Consider the following 19,746-nt stretch of genomic DNA (forward strand, 5'->3'; position numbering starts at 1 on the left):
GTGTGTGCAGTGTTATAGGTCCCTATGGGATAATAATGATCAGTATAAGAGATCAGTGTGTGCAGTGTTATAGTCCCCTATGGGATAATAATGATCAGTATAAGAGATCAGTGTGTGCAGTGTTATAGTTTTCTATGGGATAATAATGATCAGTATAAGAGATCAGTGTGTGCAGTGTTATAGGTCCCTATGGGATAACAATGATCAGTGTGTGCAGTGTTATAGGTCCCTATGGGATAACAATGATCAATGTGTGCAGTGTTATAGTCCCCTATGGGATAACAATGATCAGTGTGTGCAGTGTTATAGTTTCCTATGGGATAATAATGATCAGTATAAGAGATCAGTGTGTGCAGTGTTATAGTTTCCTATGGGATAACAATGATCAGTGTGTGCAGTGTTATAGTCTCCTATGGGATAACAATGATCAGTATAAGAGATCAGCGTGATCAGTATTATAGTCTCCTATGGGATAATAATGATCAGTGTAAGAGATCAGTGTGTGCAGTGTTATAGTCTCCTATGTGATAATAATGATCAGTATAAGAGATCAGTGTGTGCAGTGTTTTAGTCTCCTATGTGATAATAATTATCAGTATAAGAGATCAGTGTGTGCAGTGTTATAGTCTCCTATGGGATAACAATGATCAGTATAAGAGATCAGTGTGTGCAGTGTTATAGTCCCCTATGAGATAACAATGATCAGTGTGTGCAGTGTTATAGTCTCCTATGGGATAATAATGATCAGTATAAGAGATCAGTGTGTGCAGTGTTATAGTCCCCTATGGGATAACAATGATCAGTATAAGAGATCAGTGTGTGCAGTGTTATAGTCCCCTATGGGATAACAATGATCAGTGTGTGCAGTGTTATAGTCTCCTATGGGATAATAATGATCAGTTTAAGAGATCAGTGTGTGCCGTGTTATAGTCCCCTATGGGATAACAATGATCAGTGTGTGCAGTGTTATAGTTTCCTATGGGATAATAATGATCAGTATAAGAGATCAGTGTGTACAGTGTTATAGTTTCCTATGGGATAACAATGATCAGTGTGTGCAGTGTTATAGTCTCCTATGTGATAACAATGATCAGTATAAGAGATCAGTGTGTGCAGTGTTATAGGTCTCTATGGGATAATAATGATCAGTATAAGAGATCAGTGTGTGCAGTGTTATAGTTTCCTATGGGATAATAATGATCAGTATAAGAGATCAGTGTGTGCAGTGTTATAGTTTCCTATGGGATAACAATGATCAGTATAAGAGGTCAGTGTGTGCAGTGTTATAGGTCCCTATGGGATAACAATGATCAGTGTGTGCAGTGTTATAGGTCCCTATGGTATAACAATGATCAATGTGTGCAGTGTTATAGGTCCCTATGGGATAACAGTTATCAGTGTGTGCAGTGTTATAGGTCCCTATGGGATAACAATGATCAGTGTGTGCAGTGTTATAGTCTCCTATGGGATAATAATGATCAGTTTAAGAGATCAGTGTGTGCAGTGTTATAGTCCCCTATGGGATAACAATGATCAGTGTGTGCAGTGTTATAGTTTCCTATGGGATAATAATGATCAGTATAAGAGATCAGTGTGTGCAGTGTTATAGTTTCCTATGGGATAACAATGATCAGTGTGTGCAGTGTTATAGTCTCCTATGTGATAACAATGATCAGTATAAGAGATCAGTGTGTGCAGTGTTATAGGTCTCTATGGGATAATAATGATCAGTATAAGAGATCAGTGTGTGCATTGTTATAGTTTCCTATGGGATAATAATGATCAGTATAAGAGATCAGTGTGTGCAGTGTTATAGGTCCCTATGGGATAACAATGATCAGTGTGTGCAGTGTTATAGGTCCCTATGGTATAACAATGATCAATGTGTGCAGTGTTATAGGTCCCTATGGGATAACAGTTATCAGTGTGTGCAGTGTTATAGGTCCCTATGGGATAACAATGATCAGTGTGTGCAGTGTTATAGGTCCCTATGGGATAACAATGATCAGTGTGTGCAGTGTTATAGGTCCCTATGGGATAACAATGATCAGTGTGTGCAGTGTTATAGGTCCCTATGGGATAACAATGATCAGTGTGTGCAGTGTTATAGGTCCCTATGGGATAACAGTGATCAGTGTGTGCAGTGTTATAGGTCCCTATGGGATAACAATGATCAGTGTGTGCAGTGTTATAGGTCCCTATGGGATAACAATGATCAGTATAAGAGATCAGTGTGTGCAGTGTTATAGGTCCCTATGGGATAACAATGATCAGTGTGTGCAGTGTTATAGGTCCCTATGGGATAACAGTGATCAGTGTGTGCAGTGTTATAGGTCCCTATGGGATAACAATGATCAGTGTGTGCAGTGTTATAGGTCCCTATGGGATAACAATGATCAGTGTGTGCAGTGTTATAGGTCCCTATGGGATAACAATGATCAGTGTGTGCAGTGTTATAGGTCCCTATGGGATAACAATGATCAGTGTGTGCAGTGTTATAGGTCCCTATGGGATAACAGTGATCAGTGTGTGCAGTGTTATAGGTCCCTATGGGATAACAATGATCAGTGTGTGCAGTGTTATAGGTCCCTATGGGATAACAATGATCAGTATAAGAGATCAGTGTGTGCAGTGTTATAGGTCCCTATGGGATAACAATGATCAGTGTGTGCAGTGTTATAGGTCCCTATGGGATAACAGTGATCAGTGTGTGCAGTGTTATAGGTCCCTATGGGATAACAATGATCAGTGTGTGCAGTGTTATAGGTCCCTATGGGATAACAATGATCAGTTTGTGCAGTGTTATAGGTCCCTATGGGATAACAATGATCAGTGTGTACAGTGTTATAGGTCCCTATGGGATAACAATGATCAGTGTGTACAGTGTTATAGGTCCCTATTGGACCTATAACACTGCAAAAAAAAAGTTAAAAAAAAGTTTTAATAAAGGTCATTTAACTCCTCCCCTAATAAAAGTTTGAATCACCCCCCTTTTCCCATAAAAAAAAAAAAACAGTGTACAAAATAAATAAAAATAAACATATGTGGTATCGCCGCGTGCGTAAATGTCCGAACTATAAAAATATATCATTAATTAAACCGTACGGTCAATGGCGTACGCGCAAAAAAATTCCAAAGTCCAAAAAAGTGCATTTTTGGTCACTTTTTATACCATGAAAAAATTAATAAAAAGTGATCAAAAAGTGCTATCAAAACAAAAATCATACCAATAAAAACTTCATATCACGGCGCAAAAAATAAGCCATAATATGGATTTTTAAGTGGAAAATTGAAAGGGTTATGATTTTTAAAAGGTAAAGAGGAAAAAACGAAAGTGCAAAAACTGAAAAACCCTGAGTCCTTAAGGGGTTAATATCATCGTTACCGACCTCATCATCATTAATATCATCCTTAACGACATCATCATTAATATCATTGTTAATGGCCACATCATCATTAATATCAAAATCTAAGCAGCAGCAATCAGTCACCTGTGACTAGAACTCCTCTGTAAAAATTGAGACAACACAGGGGGACAATTCCCCGTCACTAGGGATAGTCATAGCGGGACGACAGAAGCCATTTCCCAGCCTCCCAGGTCTGTCCACAAGACACCGATAAGCTACAGTTTCATAAAGAAATTGTCACGATGCCGGCTGGCAGGAGGTGGATCCTCTGTGCCAGAGAGGGATTGGCGTGGACCGTGCTAGTGGATCGGTTCTAAGTCACTACTGGTTTTCACCAGAGCCCGCCGCAAAGCGGGATGGTCTTGCTGCGGCGGTAGTGACCAGGTCGTATCCACTAGCAACGGCTCAACCTCTCTGACTGCTGAAGATAGGCGCGGTACAAGGGAGTAGACAGAAGCAAGGTCGGACGTAGCAGAAGGTCGGGGCAGGCAGCAAGGATCGTAGTCAATAAGGTAATAGCAGGAGGTCAAGTACACAGTAAGGACAAACACAGTAAACGCTTTCACTAGGCTCAAAGGCAACAAGATCCGGCAGGGGAGTGCAGGGGCAGAGATCAGATATAGTCTGGGAGCAGGTGGAAGCCAATTAAGCTAATTTGGGCCAGGCACCAATCATTGGTGCACTGGCCCTTTAAGTCTCAGGGAGCCGGCGCGCGCGCGCGCGCCCTAGAGAGCGGAGCCGCGCGCGCCAGCACATGACAGCAGGGGACGGGAACGGGTAAGTGACCTGGGATGCGATTCGCGAGCGGGCGCGTCCCGCTGTGCGAATCGCATCCCCGACGGCCATGACAGTGCAGCGCTCCCGGTCAGCGGGACCGACCGGGGCGCTGTGGAGAGAGAGACGCCGTACGCGCTCCGGGGAGGAGCGGGGACCCGGAGCGCTAGGCGTAACAGAAATCAGCAGACTTACCATGCTTTTGTGGAGATTTGACTCCTAGTTTGGACAGTTCTGGGTTGCCCTGAATGGCTGGAAAGGTGTCGGTCCACCAGACTTGGCTCTTCCCTCGAGTGTGGTCCAGGGAACAGATCTCATCCTCATCGCCATCCGAGTCACGGCATCAACTGTCAGGGATGGACCGAGGTGAAGCATTAAAATATGAGTGACCGCTGCTGCATATGCTGAGGGCCGGCGCAAGGGATTCACACCAGACAGGAAGTTGGTATAATATCTCCCTTCTCAGCATACTCACTAAGGAGCTGCCCAAGGAGTTCTGTTTAATTCAGGAAGTACATTTAGTTTTTACATTTGACAAAAGAGGAGGTTTAGGTGTGACATCAAAATCAGCATGTTACATTTTGATTGGTTATTTGAGCGTTATCTCTGTATATATTAGCATATATTAGGCATCTATTTCTTTCTCGGCCAAAGTTCACTCATGCGGCTCTTTTCACTCCGAGACTGGAAAAACCCGGATCCGTATCTTCCTCAAATATTTTGTCTTCTAACGTCTCATCTTCCAAGGTTTCAATCTTAGTCACGAGCAGATAGCAAGATCAGGAACATGACATCAGTAACATGGTGTATAGTTTAAGAGTAGGTAACAAATATTTTTTTCAGCATTAGAAATGGCATATAAATATAGAAGTATTAATATATATATTGATCGGCAGTCAGAATCATTTTAATCAACTTGACAATTGCACCTCTAACCGTGGCTTTATATGCACCCCATTGAATTGGTCAGGGTAAGGCTCCTTTCACACTGAGCATTCATCCGTTTTTATACATCTGTTTTCTGTGTAAAAATGGATGTATAATAATGGATGAAATAACGGGCGCTAACGGCTGAATAACGTCCATCAAACAGCATAACAGGCATATTCATCCGTTAAGACCCCTTATAACATCTGTCATGTACCATTATTTTATGGTCGTTTTAACACTACTCTCATCATGGAAGACTTGTTTCTATGATGGGAGTAGTAGTTCCCTGGCTGCGGGAGTCTGCCGGTGGCTGGGGAGGCTACATTAGTGTTTGTACTACTACCCCATCATGGAACAGACTCTGTTCCATGATGGGAGTTGTAGTACAGGGGCTGAGGGATTGATCACTTATGAGACGTGATGCGATTAGAAGTTATTAAACAGCGGAGGGGGTGGCATGCTGCACTCCCCTACGATATACAATGTATTTACTTTCATTTTTTAATTCCCCACCGGAAGCCCTAAATGGCCAGTACTCCGACTCCCGGCGGGGTTTTTAAACTTCAGTGCATCCCCTTAAGTATATTCATTTTATTCCCCCCATGTGTATATGTATGATTCCCCCCCTGCCCAGGCATCTTCTTGATTTCTAGCGCTGTCACAGCTGTATATAGATGCACTGCGGGGATCAGACATATATCCATATGTCTGGCCCCCACAGTGCTTCTATATACAGCTGCCGCTGCAGAGCTATGAATGACAAGTATTCTTTCAGCAGCACATCAGGCCGGCCGATGCGCTGCCAATAACATACTTTTCATTCATAGCGCTGCCGGGGGCTTATGATAGTGCTGCGGGGGGGGGGGGGGGGGGGGCAAACATATATTAATGCGCTGCGGGGGGGGGGGGGGAGAGACATATATATACACATGCGCTGCAGGGGGGAAATATATATACACATGCGCTGCGGGGGGGGAAATATATATATATATATACATACACATGCTCTGCGGGGGACAATACCTATAGAAATGTACAGCAGGGGGCAAGATATATACAAGTGCTGCGGGGGCCAGACATATACCCCCCCCCCAGCGATTCTATATATCTTTCCCCACCAGAGCGCTTCTATTTGAAAACCCCGCCGGGAGCCCTGTTTGGCTCCTCAGTACCGGCCGTTCAGGGCTCCTGGCTGGGAATTTAAAAATGAAAGTAAAATACATTGTATATTGCAGGGGAGCGCAGCATGCCACCCGCTCCCTGTTTAATAATTTCTGATCGCATCAGGTCTTAGAAGTGATACCTCAGCCCCTGTACTACAACCCCAACATGGATCAGAGTCTGTTCCATGATGGGGATAGTAGTACAAACACTAATGTAGCCTCCCCAGCCACCGGCATACTCCCGCAGCCGGGGAACTACTACTCTCATCATGGAAACAAGTCTGTACCATGATGGGAGTAGTAGTAGTCCCTCAGCACTGCAGAGGTTGCTGATGTCACCTCTTCTGAGCTCATAAGTAATAATGGATATTATAAACCAGGTGGATGACATAAAGGCTCATCCGTCACCCATAGACTTCAATGTTAAAAATGACGGCTGTTAATTCACCTGTTTCTTGTGACGGAAGAAAAATTAGTGCATGTTCTGTTGTTTCTTCCGTCACAACTAACGTCCGTTATTCATGATGGGCTATAAACGGGTCATAACGGATAATCAAAAAATCACATAGACTTTAATGGCATGGCCGTTTAACATCCGGTTTTAAGGCTTTTCTAACAGATGTTTATAACAGAGCAACTTTATAGTGTGAAAGGGGCCTAAGAAGCATTCTCCCAGTACTCAGTATGGGCAACCCCCAGAGCCTCCACAACTGCTTCAGCCTGCAGCCAGCCAGGGTGCATGCACCAGATACGGGAAGGGGGACTATGACCTAGGTGGAGAACTACCAGTACAGCAGAGTGGTCCGAGTTCCCCAAGTGGTGTAGGAAACATCTCTTAACACCTGGAGGAGATCCTCTGACGCCAGAGCAAGATCAATTCGAGATAATGACCTATAGGCCGCAGAGTAAAAAGAAAAAGGAAGATGCAGTCAGGTACTTCCACCTCCAGAGGTCGGTCAGGCCCAATGCCAAGCGCCAGGTGTTAAATGAGGAGGAGCCAGGGTCAGCAGCAGTGGTGCGATCAAGCATAGGATCAGAAGCCACATTGAAATCTCCTATGAAAAGGACAGGGTCAGAGGGAAAAGACAACAGTTTGTTAGTAATGAGCTCCAGGACAGAGACCTGAAAAGGAGGAGGCACAGAAACAGAGACAAAAGAACCCAGAGAACAATGTAATATCACAAACCTCCCAAAGTGGTCACAGGCTGCCCGAAAGACCACTAACAGCAGGGATTTAGCAATTAACACAGAGACACCCCTAGCGTAGTTAGAGTAGGAGGCATGGTAACCCCGCGCTATCCAGGCTCTTTTCAGGGCAGGAACCTTCTGACCCATAATAGGAGTTTCCTGTAGACAAATAATGTGAGGAGACTGGTATTTCACAAAGTCTAGACATAAGGCCTTTTTAAACTTAGAGTTAAGCCCCCGAACATTCCAACTAACCACCTTCAGGGTCCCCATCATGAAAAATAATATATCGGAACAGCAAAGACCAAAAGGAGGACCAGGAAAAAGAAGAGCAGAGTACCGGAACCGCACACAACCAACTAAGAGACAAACAGGGCACCGACACAAAACATGTAGACAAAGGCAATAAGGCATAACCAAAACATTCCCAAGAAAACCCTGTCTAACACTAAACGGGACATAGTAAACATCTATACCCTAACACAGTGCAGACCTAGACCCAAAATATAACTACTACGGGGCGTCAAAAGAACACCAAGTGAATCTAAAAGCTACTTATACCAAAACCCTAACGCCCCCCCACCATAAACTAAAACAGCCGGTAACTAAAGAAACTACCCAGAGAGACCTTAGGGAGACTTGAACCTATGGAGGCCCTAAGGGAAAAACTAGCTCCCTAACCACTATCTAATGACAGTTATGGAGAGCAGTCTTAAGCAGGGTAGTCCCGGTCAGGTCAATCCGGAGGTCGCACAGGGGAGGCTGCATCCACCCAGTGAAGAGCGTCAGTCAGAGAAGTAAAGAACTTCGTAAAGGCCCCATCCACCACTCTCAGGCGAGCAGGATACAACATCAAGTAGCGGTATCCCTTGGCATGCAGCTTCGCCGGGACCTCTGTGAACTGCACCGGCTGCTTGCGAAGCTCCACAGAAAAATCAGGATAGAAGGACGCCCTGCTTCCATCACAAATTACCTCGCCCTTGATCCGCACTGCACGGAGAACAGCGTCTCTGTCCTTGAAGTGGAGAAGCTTGGCCAGGAAGGACGTGGAGGACCCCCAGGAGGAGGAGGCCTAGCCGGGACTCTGTGGGCCCGCTCAACGGAGAAATAAGGAGAGAATGTGTCAACTGGAAAAATCTCCAGCCACATTCCAGGAACAGCACAGGATCATTCCCTTCCACCTTCTCAGGGAGGCCTACAAGACGGATATCATTGCGCCTCAGGCGGTTCTCCATATCATCCATGACGCTGCAGTGAGTCAACCCGCTCTGGCAACGGGTGCAAAGTACCCTGCTCTCCACCTCTTCAGTGCGCTCACGGATCTTTTGGGTCTCATGTCTTAGGATAAATTCTTGCCACAGTTCGTCCACTTTGGACACCATCATTGATTGGCAGGAGATGAAGGCAGCCAAGAGTTCAGTGAACCGCTGGTCCATAGTAGCAGCATCATAGACAGGACTTTCAGGGGACTGTTGATGCGGCGGAGATCCCTCAAATAAGGACAGCGGAGGATCAGGAGAATCACCCCTAGGATGGTCCGGAGACCTGGAGAACCAGCTCAGCGCTTTCACCGCCTGCACAGAGATTTTAGCAGCAAGCGGTGTCTGAGCACCAGGATCCCGGTGGGAAGGGCCACAGGAGCGGGAAGACCCTTGATCAGAGGAGGCATCCTCATCAGAGGTCGGCCTTGAAGCCTCAGCATTCAGTTTGGATTTCTTATTCCTATTTCTACCACAGGAGTCACCCATGGGCGACAGGGCCAGACAGAGAGCAGGTAGAAAGTCACTAGCCACACAGTCAAGGGCACTACAGTAGAGCGGATAGGCCTAATAAACTGGCAATGCACCACAAGTCCCAGCAAGCACAAATGTTTTCCACCAGGGTACTCACAGGCAGGGAGGGAGGGAGACTCAGCAGGCAGTCCAGCAGAAGTCCTTGAAGAATGAAGCCAGGACTTCAACAGGGTGTCACAAGGCAGCAATTGGTAGCACCCCAGGGAAGGGCAGTGGAGAAATCAGCAGCCACACAGGTCCCACTGTACTTGGAGCCGCACCACAGCCAGGGATCACAGCAGAGGCCGCACTCCACGCCGGGAGTATCCACAAAAACCAGGACTGGTAGCACTGGCCCCGCCCACGAAGGCTGAAAATGGTGCTCAGCACCAGGAAGAAACAGGATCCTGGGAGAGCCAGCAGAGACTGCACAGCTCACACACTCAGACCGTCCAGGACCAGGGGGGAGCCGTATCACCTGAGCAGCCTCTTCACTGGACCTCCGCAGCGCCAAGCCAACCAGAGCCACAGGGGAAGGAAGTCACCCGCACCACCTACAGCCGCCGGGACCGGACCAAAGACAGTACCGGAGGATCCACAGCACAGGTGGGACCAACAGGGAGAAGACCGGACGATCAGGATAGGTATAATCAGGGTGAAATAGCGGGGTCAGCGGGAGATCTCACCACACGTGTCCACTCACGCCCCCATAATTCCACATTAATATCTGTCAATAACCTGAAGGGTGAAGATTTCCCACATTCTAAACATGAATAAAGCTTCTCCTTGGTGTGAATTCTAACATGTTTAATAAGACTTTATTTATTTCAAAAACATTTCCTACATTCCTAACATGAAAAAGGCTTCCCCCCGGTGTGAATTCTCACATGTTTAATAAGACCTGATTTATCTGTAAAGCATTTCCAACATTCTGAACATGAATACGGCTTCTCCCCAGTGTGAGTTCTCTGATGTTTAAAAAGGCCAGATTTATCTATAAAACATTTCCCACATTCCAAACATGAGAATGGCTTCTCCCCAGTGTGAATTTTTTGATGTCTAATAAGATGTGATTTTTCTGTAAAATATTTCCCGCATTGTGAACACGAATATGGTTTCTCTCCTGTATGATTTTTTTGATGTTTAACAAGACTAGATTTATTTGTAAAACATTTCCCACATTCTGAACAAGAATACGGCTTCTCCCCTGTGTGAATTCTCTCATGGACCTTAAGTTTTTCTTTACTAAAAAAATCTTTTCCACATTCTAAACAGGGGAAAGGCTTCTTCTTTTTGTCAATTTTTTGGTGTATAACAAGATTTGAGTTGTTGAATTGCTCCTCTATTGAGTGACTTCTTGCATGTTTGACAAGACTTGAATTTGATATAAAAGATTTTCCACATTCTGAACATAGAAATGGTTTCTCTCCTGTGTGAAGTCTCTGATGAACCTTGAGTCCTTCTTTTGTACTAAAAACTTTCTCACATTCTGTACATGGATATGGCTTCTCTCCTGTGTGAATTCTTACATGTCTTACAAGATGTTGTTTTAATATAAAACTTTTCCCACATTCTGAACATGGAAAAGGCTTATCATTTGTGTGAATTCTCTTGTGTGTAATAAGATTTGAATTATTTGCAAAACATTTCCCACATACTGAACATGAATACGGTTTCTCCCCTGTGTGAGTTCTCAAATGTTTTACAAGATTCACTTTTAATGAAATATATTTCCCACATACTGGACATGGACATGGCTTGTTTTGTCCATGATTTTGCTGGTGTTTAAGAAAAGTTTTTTTTTCGTCAAAACATTTCCCACACTGAAAGCATGTAAACGGCATTGTAGGTTTGTTAGTTCTTCTGTGTGGAAAAAGACCAGAGCTCTTTGTAAATTGTTTCCCACATTCATTTCTTTGGGACCCTTCTGGACCTTCATTAAGGGTAAGGAGGTCTCCTGAAGAGTGCGGCACGAGATCGTCGTCGTCATCATCATCATCTTCGGCTTCGTTATTCAGGGATGACAAGTTTTTCTCTGGGTTCTTACTGGGATTTTCTGTTAGAATTAAAAATAGATGATGTGATTTTTTAAATAAAAAATTTACAACATTTCTATTAGGCTGAAAACACACACGCAGTTTATAATTCATAAATCCAGTAGTAAAGGGGAGATTTCTGAGTCTCTTAGGCCGGGCTTAAAGGAGTACTCTAGTGCAGAGTATTCCTGCTCCGTCCTGCCCGGGCTGCAAAATAAATGAAAATGAACCATCCCTCACCTCCCTGGGTTCCCGCGGAGCGTCACTACAGCTGATCGGTCCTCCGGTCCATCCTCTTCATACTTCCGGGTGTAACGAAGCGTGACATGGTGCTCAGCCTATCGCCGGCCGCCGCGATGTTTTGCCTTGACCAGCGATAGGTTGAGCGCCATGTGACGCTTCGTTACACCCGGAAGTATGAAGAGGATGGACCGGAGGACCGATCAGCTGTAGTGGCGCTCCGCGGGAACCCAGGGAGGTGAGGGATGGTTCATTTTCATTTATTTTGCAGCCCGGGCAGGACGGAGCAGGAATACTCTGCACTAGAGTACTCCTTTAAAGGGGTACTCCATCCCTAGACCTCTTATTCCCATCTAAAGGATAAGGGATAAGATGTCTGATCGCAGAGGTCCTGCCGCTAGGGACCCCTGGGATCTCTGTGCAGCACCCGGCGTTCATTTAGAATGCCGAGTACGGGTAGCGGGGTTGTGACGTCACTGCCACGCCCCCTAGTGACATCACACCATGCCCCCTCAATGCAAGTCTATGGGAGGGGGTGTGGCGGCCGTCACGCCCCCTCCCATAGACTTGCATTGAGAGGGTGTGGTGTGATGTCACAAACCTGCCACTTGCTCCAAATGGGGCAGCGTAGTACCCCTTTACATCATTAGTGTCAGGTCAGATAGATGAACAGTTAAGAAGGCACAGAGTCTCAGTCCTGGGACCGGCTGCAGTGGTGAGTTATACCCGGGTGAAGCGCAGCAGCACACTTCACTCCCCAGCTGGCTGCTCGATTCGACTGTTTAACCCTATCATAGTCTATGGCAGTGTTTCCCAACCAGGGTGCCTCCAGCTGTTACAAAACTACAACTCCAACTACAACTACAAAGCTGGCTGTCCGGGCATGCTGGGAGGTGTAGTTTTGCAAATTTGGTGCTTTTTAATAGACAATCTGGTGTATCTTACGGGACAATGAACCAAACAAACTATGGACGATTTCCTCTGCAGTGCAAAAAAAATGAAAGTCGGTAGGGATCGACCGGTTATCGGTATGGCCGATATTATCGTCCGATAATCACGATTTTGGGCATTATCGGTATCGGCAATTACCTTGCCGATAAGCCGATAATGCCCCGCCCCCCGCACACCACACCGCGACCGCCACCCCTCGACCCGCCGCACCGCACCTCCGACCCACCGCACCGCGTCGCACCCCCCACCGTGATGCTAGGCGGTATACCGGTATGGATTTTTTCCCATACCGCTATACCGGTCGGGCCCTCCCCCACCCTCGGAGTCAATAAAAAAATTTAACTTACCCGTAATGGGGGTGGACCGGGCCATCCTTCCTTCATGTAGTGTCCGGGGGCGTTCCGGGTGGAGGGTGGTTCGGTCCGGGCTGTCCTTCTCCCACGGTCTTCTTCTCCACTCCGGGCAGGCTCCAGCCTAGTACACTGCATAGACGCCGCTATGCCGTGATGTCAGGTGCGTCGCTGCGCACGGGCGTCACTGCGCAGCGACGTCTATGCAGCGTACTAGGCCGGAGCCTGCCCGGAGTGGAGAAGAGGCCCGCCGGAGAAGAAGGACAGCACAGACCGGACCACCTCCACCCGGAACGCCCCCGGACACTACAGGAACGATGGATGGATGGCCCGGAGCACCCTGGCAGGTAGGGGAGAGAAGCGGGTGGTGGTGGCGGCGGCCTATGGCCCCGCAAAAGCCACCGCAGATCATTGATTTAAAGCGCCCGCTTTAAATCAATGATCTGCAGCGGTGTCGCAGGGGGTTAAATAGCCGATAACTTATACCGGAATATCGGTATAAGTTATCGGCTATCGGCCCTAACCTGCACCGATTATCGGTATCGGTATCGGCCCTAAAAAACCGATATCGGTCGATCCCTAAAAGTCGGCCCAAAACTTTTAGAAATAAGAATCAAACTCTAACACCCCCAGCGCCTCAGTATTGGTACACTCCGCACCAGCAGCTTCACTTTTATACAACTAAACTTATCATCATCTTGGTAAATGTAGACGGCGACCACGACTGTCAATACCGTAAGGTGCGAGACAAAGATATATCCGGCTGAATCCAAGGACCTCGCTCCTCCGTCATGTCCAGTCCCAGTGAGGAGCCGCCAGGAGCGTTCCCGACAATGAGGAACTTTACTAGGTACACAAGGTCACTATGAAGCCGGTCACAAGGTCACTATGAAGCAGGTCACAAGGTCACTATGAAGCCGGTCACAAGGTCACTATGAAGCCGGTCACAAGGTCACTATGAAGCCGGTCACAAGGTCACTATGAAGCCGGTCACAAGGTCACTATGAAGCAGGTCACAAGGTCACTATGAAGCCGGTCACAAGGTCACTATGAAGCCGGTCACAAGGTCACTATGAAGCCGGTCACAAGGTCACTATGAAGCAGGTCACAAGGTCACTATGAAGCCGGTCACAAGGTCACTATGAAGCCGGTCACAAGGTCACTATGAAGCCGGTCACAAGGTCACTATGAAGCCGGTCACAAGGTCACTATGAAGCCGGTCACAAGGTCACTATGAAGCCGGTCACAAGGTCACTATGAAGCAGGTCACAAGGTCACTATGAAGCAGGTCACAAGGTCACTATGAAGCCGGTCACAAGGTCACTATGAAGCCGGTCACAAGGTCACTATGAAGCAGGTCACAAGGTCACTATGAAGCCGGTCACAAGGTCACTATGAAGCCGGTCACAAGGTCACTATGAAGCCGGTCACAAGGTCACTATGAAGCAGGTCACAAGGTCACTATGAAGCAGGTCACAAGGTCACTATGAAGCAGGTCACAAGGTCACTATGAAGCCGGTCACAAGGTCACTATGAAGCCGGTCACAAGGTCACTATGAAGCCGGTCACAAGGTCACTATGAAGCCGGTCACAAGGTCACTATGAAGCAGGTCACAAGGTCACTATGAAGCAGGTCACAAGGTCACTATGAAGCAGGTCACAAGGTCACTATGAAGCAGGTCAAAAGGTCACTATGAAGCAGGTCACAAGGTCACTATGAAGCAGGTCAGCCAATCAGAAGAGCGGAGCGCCGACACCTGATGGGTGGGGCATTTTTCAGGCATCTGCTGGTCACAAACGCCTGTGATTCTTTCCCTTCACTAGCGTTCCTATTTGTATCTGTGTTTCGGACCCTGACTATTGCCCGTTTCCTACCATTTTTGGACCGGACCCTCACTCTCCTGGTTTGAACTCTACTTGTATTATTGTCTCTGGTTCTCATTTGGTGACATAGTTCATAAAGTTGTAAAAAGAGCAGAGTCCATCAAGTTCTCCCTATATCCCTAATGAGTCCCTACTGATCCAGAGGAGGCAAAAACCTCTCATACTAGAGGTAAAGATTCCTTCCCGACTCCAAATATCAGAATAAATCCCTGGATCAACGATCTGTCCCTATAAATCTATTATACATAACCAGCGATGTTATTATTCTCCAAACATGCATCCAGACCCTTTTATATTCTATTACAGCAGGGGTCTCAAACTCAAATTATCTGGGGGCCACTGGAGGTAGCAGCTGGGTGAGGCTGGGCCGCATGCATCCCTTACATACAATGCCCCCATCATGCGCCCCTCATCATCCACCAGCATGATAATGGGGGTGTTCCTTCTGGGGATTCCCCACATTAGGTAGCAGTTTTCCAACATTAGGTAGGAGCAGGCTCCCCACATTAGGTAGGAGCAGGCTCCCCACATTAGGTAGCAGTTTCCCCACATTAGGTAGGAGCAGGCTCCCCACATTAGGTAGCAGTTTCCCCACATTAGGTAGGAGCAGGCTCCCCACATTAGGTAGCAGTTTCCCCACATTAGGTAGGAGCAGGCTCCCCACATTAGGTAGTAGCAGTTTCCCCACATTAGGTAGGAGCAGGCTCCCCACATTAGGTAGGAGCAGGCTCCCCACATTAGGTAGGAGCAGGCTCCCCACATTAGGTAGCAGTTTCCCCACATTAGGTAGCAGCAGTTTCCCCACATTAGGTAGGAGCAGGCTCCCCACATTAGGTAGTAGCAGTTTCCCCACATTAGGTAGGAGCAGGCTCCCCACATTAGGTAGTAGCAGTTTCCCCACATTAGGTAGGAGCAGGCTCCCCACATTTGGTAGCAGCAGTTTCCCCACATTAGGTAGGAGCAGGCTCCCCACATTTGGTAGCATTGTCGTCGTCTTCCCCCCCCCCCCCCCCCCGACTCTCACACACACACACACCCACTTACCTTTCCTGCGCTTCTCCTCTCCGGCAGCGGTGGCCTGACGAGTGACGTCACTGACATGCTCCTGTGCGGGTCTGCGGAAGGACGTCACATGCGCGATGTCCCTCATCAGACTCGGGCCGGCCAACCGGAGCCCAGGAGGAGGAGGACAGGGTAAGTGAGGCCTTCCAGCATTTAGCGCTGCTTGCTCGAAGCAGAGCTAAATGCCTGAAGAAGTTACCTGCCTGTTAACTGCATGTCCCGGGCGTCGGGCAATACAAATTACACATACCTGGTGCGGGCCACAAACTCTCGTTCCGCGGGCCGGGAGTTTGAGACCCTGTGTTACAGAGTTCCCCATGACCACCTCCTCAGGCAGAGAATTCCACAGTCTCACTGCTCTTACAGTAAAGAACCCCCGTCTGTGCTGGTGTTGAAACCTTCTTTCCTCTAGACGTAGAGGATGCCCCCTTGTTATATATACAGTCCTGATATATTATATATATTATTAGGTCACCTCCTTGTTATATATACAGTCCTGATATATTATATATTATTAGGTCACCTCCTTGTTATATATACAGTCCTGGGTATAAATAGATCATGGAGAGATCTCTGTACTGTCCTGATATATTATATATATTATTAGGTCACCTCCTTGTTATATATACAGTCCTGGGTATAAATAGATCATGGAGAGATCTCTGTACAGTCCTGATATATTATATATTATTAGGTCACCTCCTTGTTATATATACAGTCCTGGGTATAAATAGATCATGGAGAGATCTCTGTACAGTCCTGATATATTATATATTATTAGGTCACCTCCTTGTTATATATACAGTCCTGATATATAATATATTATTAGGTCACCTCCTTGTTATATATACAGTCCTGGGTATAATATATTATTAGGTCTCCTTGTTATATATACAGTCCTGATATATTATATATATTATTAGGTCACCTCCTTGTTTTATATACAGTCCTGGGTATAAATAGATCATGGAGAGATCTCTGTACAGTCCTGATATATTATATATTATTAGGTCACCTCCTTGTTATATATACAGTCCTGATATATAATATATTATTAGGTCACCTCCTTGTTATATATACAGTCCTGGGTATAATATATTATTAGGTCTCCTTGTTATATATACAGTCCTGATATATTATATATATTATTAGGTCACCTCCTTGTTATATATACAGTCCTGGGTATAAATAGATCATGGAGAGATCTCTGTACTGTCCTGATATATTATATATATTATTAGGTCACCTCCTTGTTATATATACAGTCCTGGGTATAAATAGATCATGGAGAGATCTCTGTACTGTCCTGATATATTATATATATTATTAGGTCACCTCCTTGTTATATATACAGTCCTGGGTATAAATAGATCATGGAGAGATCTCTGTACTGTCCTGATATATTATATATATTATTAGATCACCTCCTTGTTATATATAGAGTCCTGGGTATAAATAGATCATGGAGAGATCTCTGTACTGTCCTGATATATTATATATATTATTAGATCACCTCCTTGTTATATATACAGTCCTGGGTATAAATAGATCATGGAGAGATCTCTGTACTGTCCTGATATATTATATATATTATTAGGTCGCCTCCTTGTTATATATACAGTCCTGGGTATAAATAGATCATGGAGAGATCTCTGTACTGTCCTGATATATTATATATATTATTAGGTCGCCTCCTTGTTATATATACAGTCCTGGGTATAAATAGATCATAGAGAGATCTCTGTACTGTCCTGATATATTATATATATTATTAGATCACCTCCTTGTTATATATACAGTCCTGGGTATAAATAGATCATGGAGAGATCTCTGTACTGTCCTGATATATTATATATATTATTAGGTCACCTCCTTGTTATATATACAGTCCTGGGTATAAATAGATCATGGAGAGATCTCTGTACTGTCCTGATATATTTATACATAGTTATTAGATCGCCCCTAAGCCTTCCTTTTTCTGGGTATTGTAGTCCTCCCATTCCCCGTATTACTATGGTTGCCTGTATTTGAACCCTCTCCAGCTCCACTATATCTTTCTTGTACACTGGTGCCTAGTACTGTATACAGTATTCCATGTGTGGTCTGACCAGTACTGTACACAGTATTCCATGTGTGGTCTGACCAGTACTGTACACAGTATTCCATGTGCGGTCTGCCCAGTACTGTATACAGTATTCCATGTGTGGTCTGACTAGTACTGTACACAGTATTCCATGTGCGGTCTGCCCAGTACTGTATACAGTATTCTATGTGTGGTCTGCCCAGTACTGTATACAGTATTCCATGTGTGGTCTGACTAGTACTGTACACAGTATTCCATGTGCGATCTGCCCAGTACTGTATACAGTATTCCATGTGTGGTCTGACCAGTACTGTACACAGTATTCCATGTGTGGTCTGACCAGTACTGTACACAGTATTCCATGTGCGGTCTGACCAGTACTGTACACAGTATTCCATGTGCGGTCTGACCAGTACTGTACACAGTATTCCATGTGCGGTCTGACCAGTACTGTACACAGTATTCTATGTGTGGTCTGACCAGTACTGTACACAGTATTCCAGGTGCGGCCTGACCAGTACTGTACACAGTATTCCATGTGCGATCTGCCCAGTACTGTACACAGTATTCCATGTGCGATCTGCCCAGTACTGTACACAGTATTCCATGTGCGGTCTGACCAGTACTGTACACAGTATTCTATGTGCGATCTGACCAGTACTGTACACAGTATTCTATGTGCGGTCTGACCAGTACTGTACACCGTATTCCATGTGTGGTCTGACCAGTACTGTACACAGTATTCCATGTGTGGTCTGACCAGTACTGTACACAGTATTCCATGTGCGGTCTGCCCAGTACTGTACACAGTATTCCATGTGCGGTCTGCCCAGTACTGTACACAGTATTCCATGTGCGGTCTGACCAGTACTGTACACAGTATTCCATGTGCGGTCTGACCAGTACTGTACACAGTATTCCATGTGCGGTCTGACCAGTACTGTACACACTATTCCATGTGCGGTCTGACCAGTACTGTACACAGTATTCCATGTGCGGTCTGACCAGTACTGTACACAGTATTCCATGTGCGGTCTGACCAGTACTGTACACAGTATTCCATGTGCGGTCTGACCAGTACTGTACACAGTATTCCATGTGCGGTCTGACCAGTACTATACACAGTATTCTATGTGTGTGGTCTGACCAGTACTGTACACAGTATTCCATGTGTGATCTGACCAGTACTGTACACAGTATTCTATGTGTGTGGTTTGACCAGTACTGTACACAGTATTCCATGTGCGGTCTGACCAGTACGGTACACAGTATTCTATGTGTGTGGTCTGACCAGTACTGTACACAGTATTCCATGTGTGATCTGACCAGTACTGTACACAGTATTCCATGTGTGATCTGACCAGTACTGTACACAGAATTCTATGTGTGTGGTCTGACCAGTACTGTACACAGTATTCCATGTGTGGTCTGACCAGTACTGTACACAGTATTCCATGTGTGGTCTGACCAGTACTGTACACAGTATTCCATGTGTGGTCTGACCAGTACTGTACACAGTATTCTATGTGCGGTCTGACCAGTACTGTACACAGTATTCTATGTGCGGTCTGACCAGTACTGTACACAGTATTCCATGTGCGGTCTGACCAGTACTGTACACAGTATTCCATGTGCGGTCTGACCTGTACTGTACACAGTATTCTATGTGTGTGGTCTGACCAGTACTGTACACAGTATTCCATGTGTGGTCTGACCAGTACTGTACACAGTATTCTATGTGTGGTCTGACCAGTACTGTACACAGTATTCTATGTGTGGTCTGACCAGTACTGTACACAGTATTCCATGTGCGGTCTGACCAGTACTGTACACAGTATTCCATGTGTGATCTGACCAGTACTGTACACAGTATTCTATGTGTGTGGTCTGACCAGTACTGTACACA

General features: G+C 45.8%; 1 pseudogene; it reads right to left on the reverse strand.

The window, feature by feature from the left end:
* The window catches only part of LOC130322522 (uncharacterized), a 109,187-nt pseudogene that overhangs the window by 61,089 nt on the left and 28,352 nt on the right, over nucleotides 1–19,746 (reverse strand).

Source organism: Hyla sarda, unplaced genomic scaffold (genome assembly GCF_029499605.1).
Source record: "Hyla sarda isolate aHylSar1 unplaced genomic scaffold, aHylSar1.hap1 scaffold_235, whole genome shotgun sequence".
NCBI classification, from domain to species: Eukaryota; Metazoa; Chordata; class Amphibia; order Anura; family Hylidae; genus Hyla; species Hyla sarda.